The sequence below is a fragment of the Rhinopithecus bieti genome, unplaced genomic scaffold (genome assembly GCF_001698545.2).
Source record: "Rhinopithecus bieti isolate Rb0 unplaced genomic scaffold, ASM169854v2 scaffold_11964, whole genome shotgun sequence".
Taxonomy (NCBI): domain Eukaryota; kingdom Metazoa; phylum Chordata; class Mammalia; order Primates; family Cercopithecidae; genus Rhinopithecus; species Rhinopithecus bieti.
The window spans coordinates 3364241-3384034 of record NW_016807677.1 but is presented as its reverse complement, the minus strand read 5'-3'; the positions used below and the strand labels follow the sequence as shown (position 1 = coordinate 3384034).

At 44.3% G+C, this 19794-nt stretch overlaps 1 pseudogene; it reads right to left on the bottom strand.

Annotated features, from left to right (window-relative positions):
* Positions 1-18284: 18284 nt before the first annotated feature.
* Positions 18285-19575, bottom strand: LOC108536348 (ferritin light chain pseudogene; annotated as a pseudogene).
* Between the last annotated feature and the right edge of the window lie 219 nt (positions 19576-19794).

Genomic DNA, 19794 nt, shown 5'->3' with positions numbered 1-19794 from the left:
CTTTCCTTTCCCTCCCCTCCCCTCCCCTCCCTTCCCTTCCCTTCCCTTCCCTTCCCTTCCCTTCCTTTCCCTTCCCTTCTCTTCTCTTCTGCCAATCCTCCCACAACATTAATCTGGCTCTTCCCCTTCCTTCTGTTTTTCCCAGGGAGACAAGACAGTTTAAGTTTCCTGATGCCTTCTTTAGTTATTTTAGTTACCATTTTATATTTTGACTACTATTTAATACTGTTTTAGTCATAACCCTTTTTGCCTACAATCTTGGCATACACCTTCTACTGCCCATGTATTTCTATGTCGAGTAATGATTTTTTTTTATTTTTTTTTTTATTTTTATTTTTTTAGACCAAGTCTCACTCTGTTGTCAGGCTGGAGTGCAAGGGTATGATCTTGGCTTACTGCAAGCTCTGCCTCCCAGGTTCAAGCTATTCTTGTGTTTCAGCCTCCTGAGTAGCTGAGATTACACATGGGTGCCACCACACCCAGCTAAATGTTTTGTATGTTTAGTAGAGACAGGGTTTCACCGTATTGGCCAGGCTGGTCTCAAACTCCTGACCTCAGGTGATCCATCTGCCTCGGGCTTCCAAAGTGCTGGGATTACAGGCGTGAGCCACCGTGCCCAGCCCTGGTAATGATGTTTATCACACAGAAGTGATGGGATGTGTCGTTTTTGTTAATAGAGATTACACCTGTAGACTTACCTGTGCTAACTGGGTTGGGGTTACTATCTCTAGAGCACTCATATTCATTCTTCGTCCTTTGCTCTCCATCTTCAGGCTCCTCCTTCAGCTCATATTAAAGTAACAAATTGTGGTAGTTTGAAGCTCAAGTTTCCCATTCATATCAAGATAGTTACTGGTTGGCAAAAAGACATCTTTGGGTGCCAGAGGCCTTATGATTACTAAGTTCATACCAAGTGCTGTAATTATTATGATGATTTATCACTCAAAAGCCCCTCAATAGTACAACCAAGTCCTTCAAAGATCTATCCAATTTAGCTTTGAATCAATACCAAATGTTATCCAAAAGTCAAGTTCTGTTGTAAGACACTAGACCCATGACTAATCAATAGACAGATAGACAGATATGCAGGATGTAGGCTGGTCAGTTATAATTCTAAGCTGCCAGTTAAAAAAGAAAAAGAACAGAAAATAAAGGAAGAGAAAGGTTAAAATCCCTAGATTGGATGGAATGAGCTGAAGTGTTTTCAAATGGATTTGAGAAACTGAACTGTTCCCAGGCGGAAAGATAAAATGTGAAACTGCAGTCAGTCTGGCTTTCTGGCTCGCCTAACCTTTTTACTGCTGGATAATGAGGAATCAGCTATAATTTAGACACAGTATTCTTTTCGCAGATTATATTGAAGTTGGGGGGAGAAAGGGGAAGGGAGAGAGCCTCACTTTATAGTCTTGCATCATCTCTCTCCAGCAGACGAGACTCGAATGCCCTCCCCAAGAGGCACATCAGGGGAGCATTGCCCTCTGTGTGTTGTTGTGACGAATTTCAAGTCAAGAGGGTGCTTGAATTGGATTTATTACAATTGGAAGAAAAGAAATTGTAATCTTTATGAGCCAACGACATGAAGCCTTATAATAAGAGAATGAAGGATCATTTCAAATTTAAAGCAAATTAGATTACTGGGGTCAAATCCTTCAGCAGAGACATCGTGCCTTCAGAGCATTGCTCAGCTATTTGACATCTTTCTTCCACCCCAAGTTGTTTGCATTAACATTTAAGTTTCTTTTTTTTTTTTCTTTTTTTTTGTAAAAAATACATTTAATACTTTCGTGGAGGGAAAGTGTCCTAAAACTCCAAATGACGAATGGATGGAACAAGAGGCACCTACCAAAAGAATTCACTGATCTGTATGCAAAGCCAAGATTCACCTTTATTTACTCTAGACCTGCAAGGAACCTCACCAGGTTATCTGGCAAAGTATTAAGGCTCTACGGAGTAGCATATACAAATCACACAGGAAAGGGTATCTCACTTCCACATTTTTTGTAGGAGATTTTCTAGCTCTTTCAGTTGCTTGTTCTGGTATTCAATCTCTGAACAAGACCAATAATCTCTGCCTATGTCTTACCCAACTCTTCTCTTACAATTTAAGACTTTGTCTCTAGTCTGTCCTTTTTATTTACTGCTACTCTTTCAAAATCACCCATCACTAACATTGTTCTAAACTGGGATATTGCCTATAATTAAGTTTCATTCCCAACCAAAGATCTTTTCCTCATCATTTAGGCCTGCTTTAAGGAAATGTATGAGGCTGGGCATGGTGGCTCATGTCTGTAATCCCAGCACTTTGGGAGGCCAAAGAGGGTGGATAGCTTGAGTACATAAGTTTGAAACCAGCCTGGGCAACATGGCGAAACCCTGTCTCTACAAAAAAATACAAAACTTAGCTGGGCATGGTGGTGCGCACCTGTAGTCCCAGCTACTCAGGAGGCTGAGGTGGGAAGATGGCTAGAGCCCAGGAAGTGGAGTTTGCAGTGAGCCGAGATCATGCCACTGTATTCCAGCCTGGGAAACAGAGCTAGACTGTAAGAAAGAAAGAAAGAAAGACAGAGAGAGAGAAAGAGAGAAGAAGGAAGGGAGAAAGAAATGAAAGAGAAAGAAAAAAGAAAGAAAACATGAATTGACATATATAAGCATTATAATACCTATATAAAAATTGACATCTATAAGCATTATAATAATTACAATACACATCCATCTATCTATGGATTAGTTTTTTTGTTGTTGTTGTTCCTCCCCTAACCAGGAGCCAGTATTGCTCCTTTCCTTCAACCCCATGTCTAGCTCTGCATCCCCACCCCTGTATTTTAGTTCATGATCCCGAGCTCCTTGGGGTCTATCCACTTCTTTCTACTTTCCATTTCTTATCTCTCTCAAGGAATTGGTAAAGTAAAGTAACAAGAAAAAGATTCTAGTTCTAATCTAGTTTTGGACTGTGACTCATTGAAGGTTAAAACAAGGAATGTGAACCCTATTCTGGAATTTAGGTTTGGGAGTCCAAAGATTAAGTAAATAGATGACGTTTTCCATTCTTTCGAAGTTTCAGCATTAGAACAATGAGTGCCTGGAACTTTAACGCTTTTTCTCTTCTATCTCTGTCAAGTCTGTGAGTATAAATGATATTTGTCTTCTATCCAATGATCTCAACACACCTTGTTAACATATTTCAATAATTACCCCCATTGCAGAGGCAGAGAGTGAGAGAGAATAATTAGGAATTGGGCCAAGTTGTTCTCGGCAGTGGTGGCCAGAATTAGAGTCAAGGCTTTTTATCCCCTAGACTATTTACTGTTCAGCCAATTCATCCCAAAGAGACCTCCTTTGCCCCTTTCACCAGCATCTCCCTTGAAACACAAATGGGCCAAGAAGACTCACAGCTCTGGAATAGTAATTTCTCTGCTCTGAAGAAAGTTCTCTCTGGAGATCCTTTGTGCTAAGTGGAGGTTTAGATGATCCAAACATTTAAGTGCATATTGATTGCAGTCAGATACTGTACCCTGACCTGCATCACAAGTTCTGGACTGTATTTCTTTGGAATACCAGCTTTTTATGTAATAACCTTCCACCACCTCCCCGTGGAACGGAGTGCAGGCCAAAATCAAAGGCCTGGGTAGGGGTCAAAGTTTTACCTATTAAGCCGTGCAGGAGCATGACCTTGAGAACCAAGTTTTGCATTAACTTAATATTGCTACAGATTATTTAAAGAATCTAAATAATTGGGCCACCATTCTGCCTAACTCACTCTTGTGTTGTCGTTCTTTTGTTGTTGTTGTTGTTTCAAATCAAGACTAAGATTAAAAACAAAACAAAAGACACCAGAAGTGCAGCTCTCTCTGTTTATCCAAGTTGTGAGGTTATGATTTGCTCGTGTATCCAACTCTCATTGTGAGGAGGATCGGGATGTTTAAGGAACCCCAAACTCTAGAGACATAAGGAAGAAAGGAACTTTAGAGATGCAGAGGAGTGAAAGAGTGTGTTCAGGTATCACAGAATCATAAATCTTTGAGCTGCAAGAGACATTAAAAATCATCTGGTTCAACTGCCTGTATTCAGACATAGAAAGGCATTAGAGTTTCTCTTTATCTAGGGGAAACTGAGATTCAGATGAGATGACTGGTTAAGTGATTTGGCCAAGGTCACACAGTTAGCAAGTGTCAGAATTGGGACTCAGCCCTGGTGCCCTGCTTCCAAGCATAGCGCTGGCAAAGGAGAGCCCAACTCATCCACAGAAGGGTTGTAAATGTTCCTTCATCAGAAACAAACTAACTTCAGGCCAGATGGCTAGAGTTATAAAATTAATATTAGGTTTTTTTTTTTCCAAAAAGCTCTCTTAAAATGGAGAATGGATCAGTGTAATCAAAAACTCTGTCCAAGAAACATGAGATGCACATAGGATATGATGCTGTCAAGGACAGGCTGGCAAGAGGCGCTCCAGAAGCTTCATGGACTTCAAACCAAATTATTACAGTGATTTCAATCAGCAGATGAGATTCTGCAAACAATAACATTTGCAAGGTAATCTGCATTCAAAGTAATTGCCATTTCCCAAGGGCCAATTGGTGGGAAAGAGTATTACCATCCCAGGGAAGATGTACCTGCTTCTGAATATCTTTCTTGCCTTCAGTTAGTTTTTGGTTAAACATAAGCACATAACATATTCTTGAATTTACCTGCATACACACAGATAAACACATATTATGAACATGTAAACACAAGGAGCTCAAAAGCTCGTAAGATCGTTCTGTAGGATCTTAATCATCATATGTGTAAGTTTCAGACTTGCTCTACCAATAGTAAAGAGCAAAACAGTGCTGGGCAGTGGTGTTCCCATATCAAAGAACAAAGTTGAAACTCCCATACAATTATGTTTGATCACAGTAGAAGGTGAAATCATTAGATATTAGTGAGGTGCAGTGGAATAAAAATGATGTGTTAGCGGGGGTTCATTACACTGTATTTTCAGAGCCAAGAAGATCAATGCGTTCATGCATCATGAATTAGGCTCCGGCTTTAGCCTTCCCTGCTCTCCGGAAACCCAACATGATCTATCACCAGCCATATATCACCGTTTCAGGATTGCACATTAACAAGAAAGCTGCAGTTTCCGCCTGTCAAGCTGACCAGCTGCCTCTTTCTCTGCAGAAGGGGAAATATTTCTGGTTCAGGATTTTACTTTTAAAATAAAAAGGGGCATCAGAGGTCACTATCAGCTGGACAGTCACATGGTGTAATCTTTGTGTTGTCCCAGTGCTCCGATTGATGGTCCTATCCTTCCTGGTCTCTGACCATCCTGGATTCAGGCCTGCAGGACTCACTGCTATAGCTTAGATGTTAGATAAGGACATGGCCCATGTGACACACCTCAGGTCTCCTCCATGGAGCACACCTTCTCCCCACCTCCCCACCTCCCCATCCCAGAATTTGCCTAACATCATTGAGTATATTTAGACGTCTCAGAGGGAGGTCCATATGTTAAATGTCTGCCTTTTCTATACCCACTACCCCTCTATCTCCCGGTCCACACTCCCTCCCACCTTTTTCCTTTATAGAGGCTATTTTACTACCCAGCAGTTTGCCACTAACACTTTCCCTTCATTTATTCGCAGTCCACCTCACTTCCCCCCTGCCTGACCCTACACCTGCTAGTGCGGCCCCTCTTCCCTGCTGGTGCTCAGATACCCGCAGATAGTTCTGATCGCTGCTTTTAATCGGCGTTTAGCCAGTCTGTCCATATTTAGTTCTTTTAATCTTTCCTCATCATTCAATCCCTCCAGCCTCTTCATCATCTTTTTTTTTTTTTTTTTTTTGGTGTGTTACTCTTTCCTGAGTTTTATCCAATTTGTCTATATCATCCTTCTGGCTGTGACATGCCCACCGGCTCTGAACTCCATAACCACAGGAAGAATGGCTATTAAGGCTTCGCTCCACCTTTGTCTTCTGCTCTACCACTTACTCGGGCCTCTTCTTCACTTACAGAATAAGCAAGAGAAGTTTGTAGGTAAATTTTGGCTGAGCAAGGCCTGCCCCTTTGCTGTCCAGCTCATGGCTGAAACCCAAGTAAGAGCAATAGAAAGAGTGATATTAGAACAAAAGAAAGTAAAGTCAAGTACACAGAAGAACTTCCCAACAATTGTTCCTTGGGGAACAGAAGAGACCTTGACCTCGTGTGCCTGGACTCTGGGAGAAGAAGGCTGTCTGAGGAGTTCCCTCTGCTCACCCAGTTTTAGCCAACAAGGCTTGCAGGGAGCATCATGGTTGATGACTTGGTGGCTGTGATTGCCTCTGGGAAACTAGCCTCCCTCAGTTAACATATGGTATAGGATGAAACAGCACCTGGAAAGGGGTTTCTAGTTCCATCTGTGAATATGAGTAAGAACTGGCTGGAGGCACTGGAGGGCCTCAGTTTGGTGGATTGCAGCTTTATAAGGAAGCTTGAACTCAGTAGGAGAAATTTTGGACCATGGGCTTGTTTATAGGAAGACATTTACAGAAGGGGGCATATTGTTGAGATGGGCAGACAGCAAGATCCCAGGTCCAGGTGACTTGTAATCCAGAACCACTGAAGGAAGCTCTTTAGGAAGAGAATTTGGTTAAAGCTGGTTAGAAGAGGAGAGATTTTTTTTTTTTTTTTTTTTGAATCAGTAAAAGAAAGAGCCGTATCTTAGTGATAGACTTTCTGTTTGTTAGGAGTTTCGAATTCATTCTTTCACTTCATTCATACCACTTCTCAGATGTTACCTCCTTAGAAAGAACTTCCTTGAAAACACCATCTAAAATGGTACCCTACTTGGCTTTCTGTCCACTTCCCTGCATCTATATATGTTTTATTTGTTTAACACTTGATTATTAAATACTCCTACCAGAATGTAAGCCACCTGAGAGCAGGGGATTTTCACAAAGCAGCAATAGCAGTGCCACACACTGGCCCTGTGTTTGAGTGTGAGCTAACTAATGGCTATCTTGCTTTGTTTTTTGTGTGTTTTGTGTTTTTGTTGTTTTCTCCAGAAATATGGAGTATGCAGATCCCAGTACAGACTCACAGGATCTGGTTCACGCATAAATTGGCAAGGTTTAAGTCAGCCCGGTTCTCCCGGGATTCTTAATCAAAGTTTTGCTGAGCCCAGGGTAGGGAGGATGAGTTGGGAAAACTACCCCTCCATATTGTTTCCTTTTTAACAGCTTGAAGTGAGAGAATAGGAGTCAATTGTAGAAAGAAGGTAGTGGAAGGCTCAATGCCCCCTCTGCCTCCCACAGGCTGCCATCAAACCTGTTTATCCTGTTTCACTTTTAAAGCCCTGTTCTAAAGAGAGCTCTGTCATTGGCTCTTTCCCCTGTGGAATCACAGCTGCTGTGTTTTCAAATACCACCCTGGTTTTCTGAATGGCTTAAAGCTCATTAAGAGATAGAGAAAGAGTTTCTGATTCTCTCTAAAGGACTACTTCCTTACTCCATGCCTAGCTCTGAAGGCTAGTGGGCTCCCCGCTGTCACTCCGCTAATGCCGGTAATCTGCTCATAAATTCCCAAAACCTAAATCCAGGAGCCCTGAAACTTGTGTTCATATTACAAAAATACACTTTGTATATTTTAGAGTTGCTTTATCTGTAGCTACACAATTATACTTTTTTGTTTTCTTTTTCATTTTCCACCAGTGGCAGGACAGTTCTCCAGGTGGCCTCAGACTGACCCAGTTCTTCTCCTTTCTTCCTTGCAGTTCTCAAGACTAACTGTAGGATGTTCTGGGACTGCAACATCCTGAGATAAGGAGGGAATGACAAGAGCAGCCTGGGCCCTGTTCCAGTTCCCCCTTAGAAACAGGATGTCCTTCAGTGCTTTAGCCCAGCATGTCATGCAGCCCCTGGGAATAAAACCCAGGGTGGGCTGCTTTCCGGAATCTCTTAGCTGCCGTGCAAGTGGGGCACGTGCTGATGAGACTCCATCCATCCATGGCAGCTTTCCTGAGCCTGGAGGGACCAGCTGGCAATGAATCGTAGGCTTTTGTTGTTCCTTGCTGCCTGTCTGGAAGTCATAAATCCACTTCATATAACTCGCTGCATATGAGTGTTTTCTGTCTCACCGGACTCAGACAAGTTGGTAACCAGCGCACAGTGAGCCTGCTTTACATCAACCACTGGACACTCCTTGAGAACCTGAAACTTTACTGACTAGCTCACTGCATCTTAGACTCTATGGCTGGTGCATAGTAGGTGGTCAATAACTACTTGTTGAGTGAATGAACAAATACATTTCTACATCATCTGGTCCCCTTCTCTTAGATCAGCTACTCCTAACCCTGGATATGCATTAGAGTCATCTGGGGCACTTTGAAAATTCTCCCCTACCTGGACCCCACTCCAGACCATTAAAGTCAGAATCTCTGGGGTTGTGGTCTAGGAATCAGTATTTTTAAAAAGGTTTCCTGGTGATTCTAATGTGCAGCCAGGTTAGCATGCTCCCCGGGTGATTACAAAGTACAGAACTTTCACTCCAGTATCTGTGTGTTTTATACATCATCTCCTGGGCTAGGAAGGACCATGTTTGTGTTTCAGAAATAGCACTCACTATAATTGTGATATCTTGAGATTCTGTGGCCATGCTTAATTACTCAGGTGTCAAGGGTAAGGGAGATGAGGTAGTACCAGTACTACCTCCTATCTGGAATTTTTGATAGGGAAGCCAACATATTTGCAAGTATGGCTGGATAATGGTCTTTTCAGTTGTAGTGCAGATATGAAGTTGGTAACAGGGGATCCATGGGAAAGTTGCAAACTTACCTGCCAGAAGGGAGAATAATATGGTAAAAGTAAATTGGAATGAGGGTGTTTAGAAGTTCAGACAGATGAGCGGTGGATATCAGTGTGGTCTCTTTGCAGGCTCTCAGGGCCCCAGGCAGTGGGATGGAGTTTAGGTTGGAACCATTGACCTTGGGTGGTTAGAAAAGGACTTATTAGTACAAAAGCAGAGACTTCCAGGACAACAGACATTGGTCAGGCTGGTGCAATAGGAACTTGGGGAGGAGATTAAAACAGAGACCTCTCTACCTGAATCAGGCACTACCAGGGAGCCTGGACTCAGAAATAAAGTTGGAGCTATCTAGTTCTGTGGTCAGCATTAGGACAGTAAACCTTGATAATAACCTACAGGCATACTCGATGCTAAAACTATCAGATGCTTGAAAGGAGATTTAAGCTACTTAATTCCTGCCATGTCTATTCTCTTCATCAGTGCCTAGCAGAGTACCTGGCAAGGAAACGTTCTCAATAAATGAGAAAGAAAGAAGCTGGAACAGACTTGTGCCTGTGACTGAGGATTGTTAGTAGACTTGTTTTTTGGTGTTTTTAATAGCTTTATTGATATATAATTCACACACCATACAATTTATTAATTTAAAGTGTACAATTCAATGATTTTGGTACATTACATTATTATCAAGTTTTTAAATTATAGTGCAATGTAGATAACATAAAATTTGCCATTGTAACCAATTTTATATGTATTCTTTGTGACATTCACTATATTCACAATGTTATACAGCCATGGCCATTATCCATTTCCAAAACTTTTTAATTACCTCAAACAGAAACTCTAGCAAGCAACAACTCCCTTACTCTCTTTCCCCCAAGCTCCTGGTAACCTCTAATCTACTGTCTGTCTCTATAAACTTGCATATTCTAGATAACTTATATAAATGGAATCATGCCATATTTGTCCTTTTGTGTCTAGCTTGTTTCACTTAGCGAACCTAGCTTTGAGGTCCTGGAAGGGTAGTGGAATGATGGGGAAGTGGAAAAATGGACCAGTGCATGTTTTTATATTGGTGGTAGTAATGATCTGGTTGCTGCTTCTGCTCATAAGAAACATAGGTCCTGTGATTTTTGCTTTGGTTTACCAATGCTCTGAGGGATAATATCAGCCCCTATCACCACTCCCTACTCCCTACCCCAATCACTTTAGACACAGTTGGATTTTTCCTTCAGAGTTGCTTTTCAAGCTGGTAATAGAGCAAGTATTAAGAAGCTGTTGTAGCCTCATGATTAATATACATCTCCATAATAATTAGTTGAAAGGATGCTTTGAAATCCTGAGATACAGCACAGAAATCATTCTCTTTCTGAAGGCAAGGCTGGGACTTCCTCTGCATTCGCAGCCCAGAGAGAGGGTTGTTTTCAGCTTGGACAATCAGCTCATCCCAGGTTGCTCCTTCTTGAGGGGAGGAGGAATAGCAAGAACACTTCCCATTGACTGTCTCCCTCCAAACTCCTCTCTGCTATTTTCTCCCATCCCCTCAGCTCTCTCTATCTCTTAGGACAGCAGCCAAGCTCTCACACTGCGGCTGGGGGCACAGCTAGTGGCTCTGGGGTTCACATTGGGCCCTTTGATGAGGAAGTATTCTCGTAGCAGATACAGAGACCTTGCCAGGGAGGAGAGACCATCATGAATGATTATTGCAGCAGGTCAGGGTCCTTCATGGTAGAAAGGTGCACCCACTCCATCAGTCCAAGTGGATGAGGACATACTCAGGTGATAGACACAGCCTGGTGGCCCAGGTTCTTTCTTTCTGGAGTCTCTAGACAAAGAGAACCAAGGGCTTGTGATAAAGAAGAGGATGCAGGGGGAGAGGAGAAAGAGAGTCTGAGAGATGGGGCTGGCTGGGGAAAGAATGGAGAGCAAGATGAGGGAAGCAAGGGTGGAGAGGTGGCTTTGCCTGAATCTAGATAACACCCATTAATCCCACTGCACGATTCACATTTATTGATCAGGCACAACTGGAATTCCATGAGGGTTACTTGTTGGGGAAGAACCTTGATAGTCTGGAGATGGTCTCTAATAAATGATAAAATATATGCACACACTTGCAGAATAAATCCTTGTTGGGTTTTCATTCATTTAGAGGACTGCGGATTTGATCTCACCGCTCTGGGACAAAATCAACTAGACTGTGATTTATAGCCAGGGTCTATTGGTTCAGGTATCCGCCTTGAATGATATCTGATGGAATTAACTGTAGACACACCCCAAGCAGGCTATTATATTTAATGTGGTTCTAGCTCCAGTTTCTTTCTCACTAAGAATTTAAAAATTTTAGCCAAGCAGTTCCTGTTTCTGTTTGAATTCTTTTCTCATCTTCTTGGTTCTGTATCTTTCACTATATCCCCTGCTGTTTAGCCAGACCACCTACTTTTGAATGGTTGCTTCCTTTTATACCAGTTGTAAAAAGATATTCTCAGTCTCTTTGGCAGCAGTTTCTTAAAGTTTTCCCTCTAAGTACAGAATCTCCATTAACTGTATTTCTGTAGCTGTAGCTACTGATGTTTATAATAGCTACTACACACGTCCATGTAATACTGAACCATTTGGGTATTCATTCTATGAATTTTCCATGAAATTACCTATAATTCTAACAACATTATCTTTTTATAAACCTTAGCTTTACTCTGTCTTTCTGCTTCGTGTGTTCTCTGAGCCATTGTGAGGCATTGCCAGGGATTTTTCAGTCTCTGACTTATTTTTTTGTAAGAAGAGAATAACTCCTCATCTTAGTAATAACTGGAAAAGTTTTTTTCACCATATAAAACTCATTGACTATATATTATTTCTTGTGTTACTTCATTTCTAGGTGCTTTTTACTAAACAACTTCATGCTCATATCCACGTGAAGATATGAACTTTTATGTGTAGTGAGAACACAGAATTAAGTGATTGAGTCAGTTGCATATTTCAGTGAGAGGTTTTATTTTTAATTCCATAAACTGGGCATCAAAACAAGCAATACCAAATGTTCCAAAAGAGGTCTTGAGACTCTCTCCATGGGTGGACCTGTGTTCTTCCAGTAGGAGACCTTCATTCAGAGAGAGGCATTTTCTGCGCTATCTTGCTTCCCCTCACTGGACCTGAGACTTCGCTCGGCGTAGGTTAAGTTTCTTTTCTGGGCCTTTTGGAATGAGTTTGCTGAAGGTGGGGCTAAGGAAGCTGCATGCAGTTGTCCCATGAACTACACAGTTTTTAACTGTGTGGCCCATTACACGTGGATTTTTTTTTTTTTTTCAATACAAAGATTATTCCTGAGATGTGAAACCTGCATGTACAGAAAGCTGGGATTTCCTACAGGTAGTTCTGCAGAGCTGACTGGTGGACTTGAGCATGTGTGGCCTTGAGTATACCCAGGGGTCCTGGAACCAATCTCCCATGTATATCGAGGGACGGCTATAACTGTTAGAATAAACAAGGCTATCCGCTACAGCAGATAAACCCCTACACCTCAGTCAGTGGCTCAGCAACAGAAGTCGATTAGTCACTCACATTATATTTCAGTGAAGCTGGTCCTAGTCTCATGGCTTTCCATGTGGCCATTCAGGGACAAAAGACTTGTCCATCTTGTGGTCTACCCCTCTCCAGACCCTCAGACTCCTCTTCATTCAACTGGAAGAGGAGAAAGGAGATCTGGGATTACACGAGAGAAGTTTTTTTTTTTTTCAGAGACGAAGTCTTGCTCTGTCACCTGGGCTGGAGTGCGGTGGCACAATCTCAGCTCACTGCAACCTCTGCCTCCTGGGTTCAAGCAATTCTCCTGCCTCAGCCTCCCGATTACCTGGGATTACAAGCACATGACACCACATCTGGCTAATTTTTGTATTTTTAGTAGAGACGGGGTTTCACCATGTTGGTCAGGCTGGTCTCAAACTCCTGACTTTGTGATCTGCCCACCTTGGCCTCCCAAAGTTCTGGGATTACAGGCATGGGCCACCGCACCCAGCAGGAGAGATTTCATGGGCCAGACCTATAAGAGGAGTACATCTCTTTTGCCACCATTTCATTGTTCGGAACTCAGTCACCTGGTGACACTTACTCTCAGGGAGGCTGGGAGATGGCATCTACCTGTCTGCCTAGGAGAAAAACATGGCTCTGTCGAGTATATCACACTCTCTGCTGCAGGCTGGGACCACTTTCTGGCTTCACTGCTTCCCTCTGGTTGCCCCATATGTTTGGGCTCCTTCTCTCCCTATCGCTCCAACATGAGGAGAGGAGAGCAGCCAACGTGTCCTTTAGGCCGGTTAAATCATACCATGATCCTCATGCAAGGGGCAACATCTGTGCGCTGAGAATCCATTATGTGTCAGACACTGTGCCAGGGAATGTGGACAGTGGGACACAGTGTCCCGAGGAGGATTTAGGAACATCTCGGTGAAACAGAAAGATCCTGTGGGAAGAATCCATGGGGTTGGGGTTGGGTGCGGTGGCTCACGCCTGTAATCCCAGCACCTTGGGAGGACCACGACAGGTGGATCACCTTAGGTCAGGAGTTCAAGACCAGCCTGGCCAACATGGTGAAACCCTGTCTCTATAAAAATACAAAAATTAGCCAGTTGTGGTGGGCACCTGTAATCCCAGCTACTTGGGAGACTGAGGCAGGAGAATCACTTGAATCTGGGAGGTGGAGATTGCAGTGAGCCAAGATCGCACCACTGCACTCCAGCACTCCAGCCTAGGCAACAGAACAAGACTCGCTCACACGCGTGCAAACACACACACACACACACACACACAAAAGGAATCAATGGGGAAATAGAGATTATTCCAGAACATACTCCCCTTCTTAAAACTCTTCAATTACTGCTTCCCACCTTCCCTCATTCCCATCCCAACATTGACAAAATGAGAAATCTAAATTTCTTGAGCTGATTTATGAGATTCTTCGTGATCAAGGCTCCACTCACCGTTCACTTCTCACCACTCTCTCTTTCACACCCCAACCAGGCTGAAGTCCCTGTAGTTTCCTAAATGCTCCATGCTTTCTTTTAGCTCTAGGTTGTGGGGCACATTATTACTTCCCCCGCTTTTGAATTCTCTCCCTTCCCTCTTTGCTTATTTAGCTCTCAACCTGGATGCCATTTCTTCTAGGAAGCCTTCCTTGCCCTCGCTTCACTCTGTCAGGTTGAGATAAGTGCTCCTGCTTTGTGTGTCCACGGAACTATTAAAGTTCTTATCTTAGTGTTTGCCCTTTTAGTGTCTGTACTCTCCAAACACTGAGTCTCCCTTGTTCATGATAATATCTTTAGCACCCGATACAGTGCTGGACCACAGTAGGTACTCAGCCAACAGGTGAAGCTCTGCCAGAGCTGTGTTCCCCTATAACAGCTTCCATTACTACTACCTACTGTCTTTCCAACCCATTTGTAATTTACACCCATGAGAGAAATCAATGAATTTCCATCACTAACCCTGATTTTCTGTTTTGCTCTTGTTACTTTTTGCTTTTCTTGGAACATTTCACTTAAAGTGGTGACTTCCCCTGCCAGAGCTGCGTGGATTGTTCTTGAATCGTTCCTGGGTTCCTCACCCAGGATCCCGAATGCCAGCACATCCTGCACGTCGCCTGGACGTGGATATCCATGAATTGCCAGTCCTTCCCAGTTGGTCAGGGCCTCTCTCCTCAGCTGCTTCAGATTCTCACAAACACACATGGACTGTCCCAACTCAAACTTGCCAGGGAGGACACAGTCTGAAGACATGTGGACATGGGAGCCTAACCTTGGTTTGGGCTTTACTCCCCTCAGTTAAAGAGTCAGTAGATGGGTTTGTTGTAGAGACCAGCACTCCTGGACCTATGAGGGTGATTGGGGTCCAGGCATCTCCCAGGCAACGTGGAACAAGGTTTTCTTTCATGAGTCCTGAGAAGTAGCCTGCATGATAACTGCAGAACCATGCGTCACTTCATTGATTCCTTCATGCATGTATGCATTCATTTACTCAGCCAATACTTATTGGGTTCCAACTATTACAAACATTGAGGATACAGAGGTGAACAAGATAGAAAAAGCCCTTGCTCTTTTTCTCATGAGGAAGAGAGAAACTAAGCAAATACACAGAGTAAAAAAAAAAAACCACATATAAAGTGATTTCATACAGCAGGACATGCTTTCCCAGTCTTCTTGGAGGGGCCATATTGTTGTTATGAATGGAGGACTGAAGCCCCTCTTCTTCATTTGAATTAAGGTTCTCCTCTCAGTTGATTAAGATACCCATGCCCCCTCAAGACACCCAGAGTGCTCTGCAAATCTGCAACCACACACCTCCTCTCCCCCACTCCTCGCAAGAAGCAGCTGCTCTCCAAGGCCATGTCAGCCCATTCTTCATCCTTCCTGAACCTATGAGCAAGAAGTCAAGCTATCAAAAACAGCTGGAGCAGAACTGGGCATCATTTGTGTTCCATCTGTCAGGCTTTACCTGGTTCCCAGGCTTTGCGCCTCTCTTCTCCCTGAGCTGAATCTACTTGGCTGCCAGATCTGCAGGCTCAGCTCTGCCCCAGGCTCTAGGATCAATTCTGACTTCAGGCAGGAAGAATTTAAGCTGCTGCAGTCCAACTGTGTTGATTTGGTCTTGTCACCCTAGCGGCTTGCTTCTTTTCCCTAATCTTGTGCCTCGTTCTGACAAGTGAATCGTCTGACATATGCCTTTGTCCCCAAGTCCTTCCTTGGTTATTTTCCTTCTACTCAGATCCTCAGAATCTGAGGACATTCATTCCTCAGACAAGTGTCCTGCCGTGGCCTCCAGTCTCCTCGGGGATTATATCTTGTCCTTTTAGCTTGCTTCCTATAAACAGACATCCCCAAAGGTGTCTTCCTGCCTGCTGGGACTTCTGTGTGTTGCCTGTATTTGACTTATTTCTTGTGTGCATCTCTGCCCATCTACCTAGCTGGTGACCCCTAATATTTCCTGCTGAAGCCCCAGAGCTAATATCTGGTCCCAACTCTCATGTGGCCCCTGGATTGATGGCTATGCTCTCCCTGTGGGGCTTGCCACACCTGAGTAGATGTCTAATTCCTGATCTCAGAACACCTGCTGTCTTTCCTGGCATAATGCAATTAATCAGACCACACCCAGCTGTGTTCTAAGATAGGACTCTGCCTTCAACTTGGGACACACCATCCTTCTTCCATCTTTTAAGTTCCCCCAGAGGTCTCAACTGAATAATCAAGAAAACCCAGGGTATCCGATAATCAGATGACCAGGTAATGGAGATAGAAGCTAATGGAGTTCCCTTAGCTATAGCTGCAGGCAGGGGGTTGGGGGGAGCCTGGGGGGTGAGGGAGGAGGAACGAAGCTAATACAAACAAACAAACAAACAAAAACAAAAAACAACAAACAAACAATAACAAAAAAAAAAAAAACAAACCCAACAGACGATCAGGGCAGCTGTAAGTGAGATATGGCAACCTTGCTAAGTAGGGATCTCAGGTCCCTGTGGTCTGAGGACAGATGTCCCATAAACCCGTGTACAGCCTCATTTATATTGGGTGGTTCATTCTGCCATAGGAAGGTTATCTTGTTTGTGCTGGAAACCAGGGGAGCTCAAGTGGGAGTCCTCCTCTCTAAAGCTTGCCCCATGCCCAGGAAAGGAGCCCCACACCTCACCTCAAGGGGACGCTGTTGAAATCCCGCATTTGCAAGCCTTGTCTTCACAGTCTTGACCTTGCTGCTTCTGTACCTGGTCTGTACCTGACCCTTGGCTTTGCCCGTCTGGTTTTCTGTTTGCTCCAGCCAAACCTCTATCTTTGGTGCCTTAGTTTCTGCTTCTCCTGCTTCCAGTTACCTTTTTCTTCTTTTTATGACTTATGGCATTCATTCATTTATTCATTCAAGTTCCCTGATCCTAAGGAACTTGTAGTCTAGAGAGAAAGCAATTGCACAAACAGTTATTGGTTATGGTTATGAAAAATGTTACACAGGAAAGCCTGAAGATGCTATGGAAAGGTGCCCGACTTCCTCTGGTGGATCTGGGAATGCTTTCTGAAGGAAGGGAGTTTTAAGCTGTCCTTTAAACGCAAGAAGAAGGGACTCTGGGGGGCTGGGATGAGGAGGCAGGGGGGACATGAAGAGCCCTTCAGTGTCAAAGGAACAGCACGGACAAGGGCCCTGAGGCAGGCAGGGCTTATCTGTGTCTCTCCTCCCGGCTCAGCATGACCCACCCTGTCTACACAGGAACCAACAGCTGTCTTCCTTGGCCTGAGAACTTTCCCTTTTGTACTGTCGTGGAAGCCATGTGCACACATCCTGGAATTCCCAGGATCCTGCCCAGTCTTGGCTTTTGATGTGAGCATTGAAGCGACAGTTGTAGGGAGTGCATCCAGGGAATTTGATATCTTTATTCTCTACACTGGGCCTGCTTGAATGGGGAGTGAGCATTTGTGGCCTTGGAGAATTCATCCCAGGCCCTGGTGTTCCTTATGTTCCCCAACCCTGACTCTTTGAGCCTAACCTTCTCTGCATGGGCTTCCGAGGCAAGCATCTGCATCTAGCGCAGTGCCTGGCTCACAGTAAGCCCTCCACAAATGCTAGCTGATTTGATTAGATTTGATCTGGGTCAATGTAAATAGGTGCAGGAGGAGAAACAGAAGAGAGAAATCAAAGGATGATGACTGTAAGGGGAGCCGTGATGTAATTTTGACCTGAAAATTGTCTGTAAATAGTCTGCACAGTTTATTCAAACCTCAGTCTTTCATAATCTAATTATATGCAAATGCCCCTGTGGTCTTCCTTACCATCTTGAATACCCGGATAGAGCATTTTGGAGAACCAGAGCAGAGCTCCTTGAGGTAAGAAAACAAAAAAGACAAGGAATTCAGGATCTTTGAGTTGAAAGACAACAGCAGTCGTTTAATACGAAGTGGAGGCTGGGTGCAGTGACTCACACCTATAAATCCCAGCATTTTGGGTAGCCAACACAGGAGGATCCCTTAAGTCCAGGAGTTCGAGACTAGCCTGGGCAATATAACAAGACCCTGTCTCTACAAAGATAAAAATTAGCCAGCCATGGTGGCACTCATCTGTGGTCCCAGCTACTTGGAAGGCTGAGGTAGGAGGATCACTTGAGCCTGGGAGGTCGAGGCTGCAGTGAGCCATGATGGTGCCACTGCACTCAACCTGGGCAGCAGTATGGAACCTGGTCACAAAAAAATTTTATATAATAGAAAGTGGTCACTTCTCCAGTGGAGACTGTCTTCAAACCTCCTTACACATCTGGACAGGTTACAAGCATTGCCTTATTCCAGTTTTGGAAATTGCCAGCTAGTAGAAACACCTAATGTTGGGGCAAAGTTGTCCTCTCTCTCTTTCTCTTTTACTGCAAAAGTTTTGTTTCCACTTGGTCCAAGGCTTGAGAAGAAGCTCCAAGGTGGTTAAAAAGATGCCTAGAGGCTGGAGGGAGAGGCTCAAGCAGAAGCCCTGACACTTTGAGGGGGATCCTTCAGAAGTTGTTGGGCTCAGTAGGCTCCTAGTCATGCTTGAGGGTGAGCCTTCGGAAGAGGAATTTGCCCAGCCTGGCCTGCGGGCCAGCCAGCCTATCAAAGTTGGTCAGGTGGTTGTCCACCTTCTTGATGAGTTTCACTTCCTCATTGAGGAAGTAGCTTTCCAGGAAGTCAAAATATGGAGGTCTGTGTGGGCAGAACCCAGGGCATGAAGATCTAAAAGAGCCTGGTTCAGCTTCTTCTCCAAGGCCATGGCGGCTCCCATGGCATCCAGCGTTTTACCCCACTCATCTTAAGGTGACTTATGGATGTCCTGGAATAGAGCACTGCTGCCACACTCGTTTTGTATCTTCAAGAGATGCTCAGAGCCCTGCACTTCTCCTTGGCCAATTCATAGAAGGGGCCCACAGCTTCCAGAGCCCCATCATCATGATGGAAACCTAGCGAGAAGTGGCCTAGCGAGAGTGGGTGGAGGAGGCTCACCAATGCAAATTGACCAGGAGGTTGGTGGCTGCCTCCACATCAGTGGAATAATTCTAATGAATCTTGGAGCTCCTCATTGGTTGGCAAGAAGGAGCTAACCACAACAACTGTGTGGGCTGATCCCAGAAGCAGGAGATAGCCGAGAAGATGATCCTGGAGTTTGCAAGTGAAGAGGAGATTGGAGGATGCTCGGAGGCTAGAAGAGAGGGAGTCCCCGGGTCTGTTCTGTCCAAACACTGTTGAAGAAAAAACATATCCATGGGACTACTGAACACTCTGCCAGTCATTTCTCTTTTTGCTGTGAGTTCTGTTTTTTGAAACCCTTTCAAGTAACTCTGATTCTTTTTCTATATGATTTCCATTTGAATGTTGGAAGATGGCCATTGAGCCTCCCCAAGAGGGAGAACCGCTCATGTTTCCTACCACGCTGTGGAGCCCTGTCCTGCTGGCTCAGCTCTGCACAGTCTCTGGGACCATGGGACGGAACATTGAGGGCCCTGAATTGCAGGCACCCCTGGCCAATACTTCCAACCCCATCACTAGGCCACATCTGGTCATGAGGACCAAGTCATGTAGTCTAGCCCCTATGACTGTATTTATTCTCTAACTCCCAGATTTCCATTTTGTCTCCCTGCCTGGGATCCATTACCTTGGACTGGGGCCCTGTCTTACCTCACAAGGCCTCCCTAGGAGTAGAGCCAAACCTCTGTCCCTGTAGGTGAGTCCCCAGCAGTTGATGCCAAGTTCTTCTGCCTGCCTTCTCCTTGGCCCCTTGCCTGCCACCAGACTCCACTGGTCCTTTCTGGTCCTGTCTTTGACATGAACTTCCTGCATGGCCTTGGATTCCTTGTTTTCTAGCCAGCAAATGGAATGACTTTTAATGCATTGGTGGATTTAAAAACTAGCCCCATCTAAGAATTACCTGGGGGCAACTTTACAGAGTGCCAGTGTCCAGAGCTGGAACTGGGATGAGAAGTGAAAGGCGCCTACCATGCAAAATGTAAAGTGCATCTCTCTCTGGTGCCAACCCTGCACTGGCAGGGCCCTGAGAGT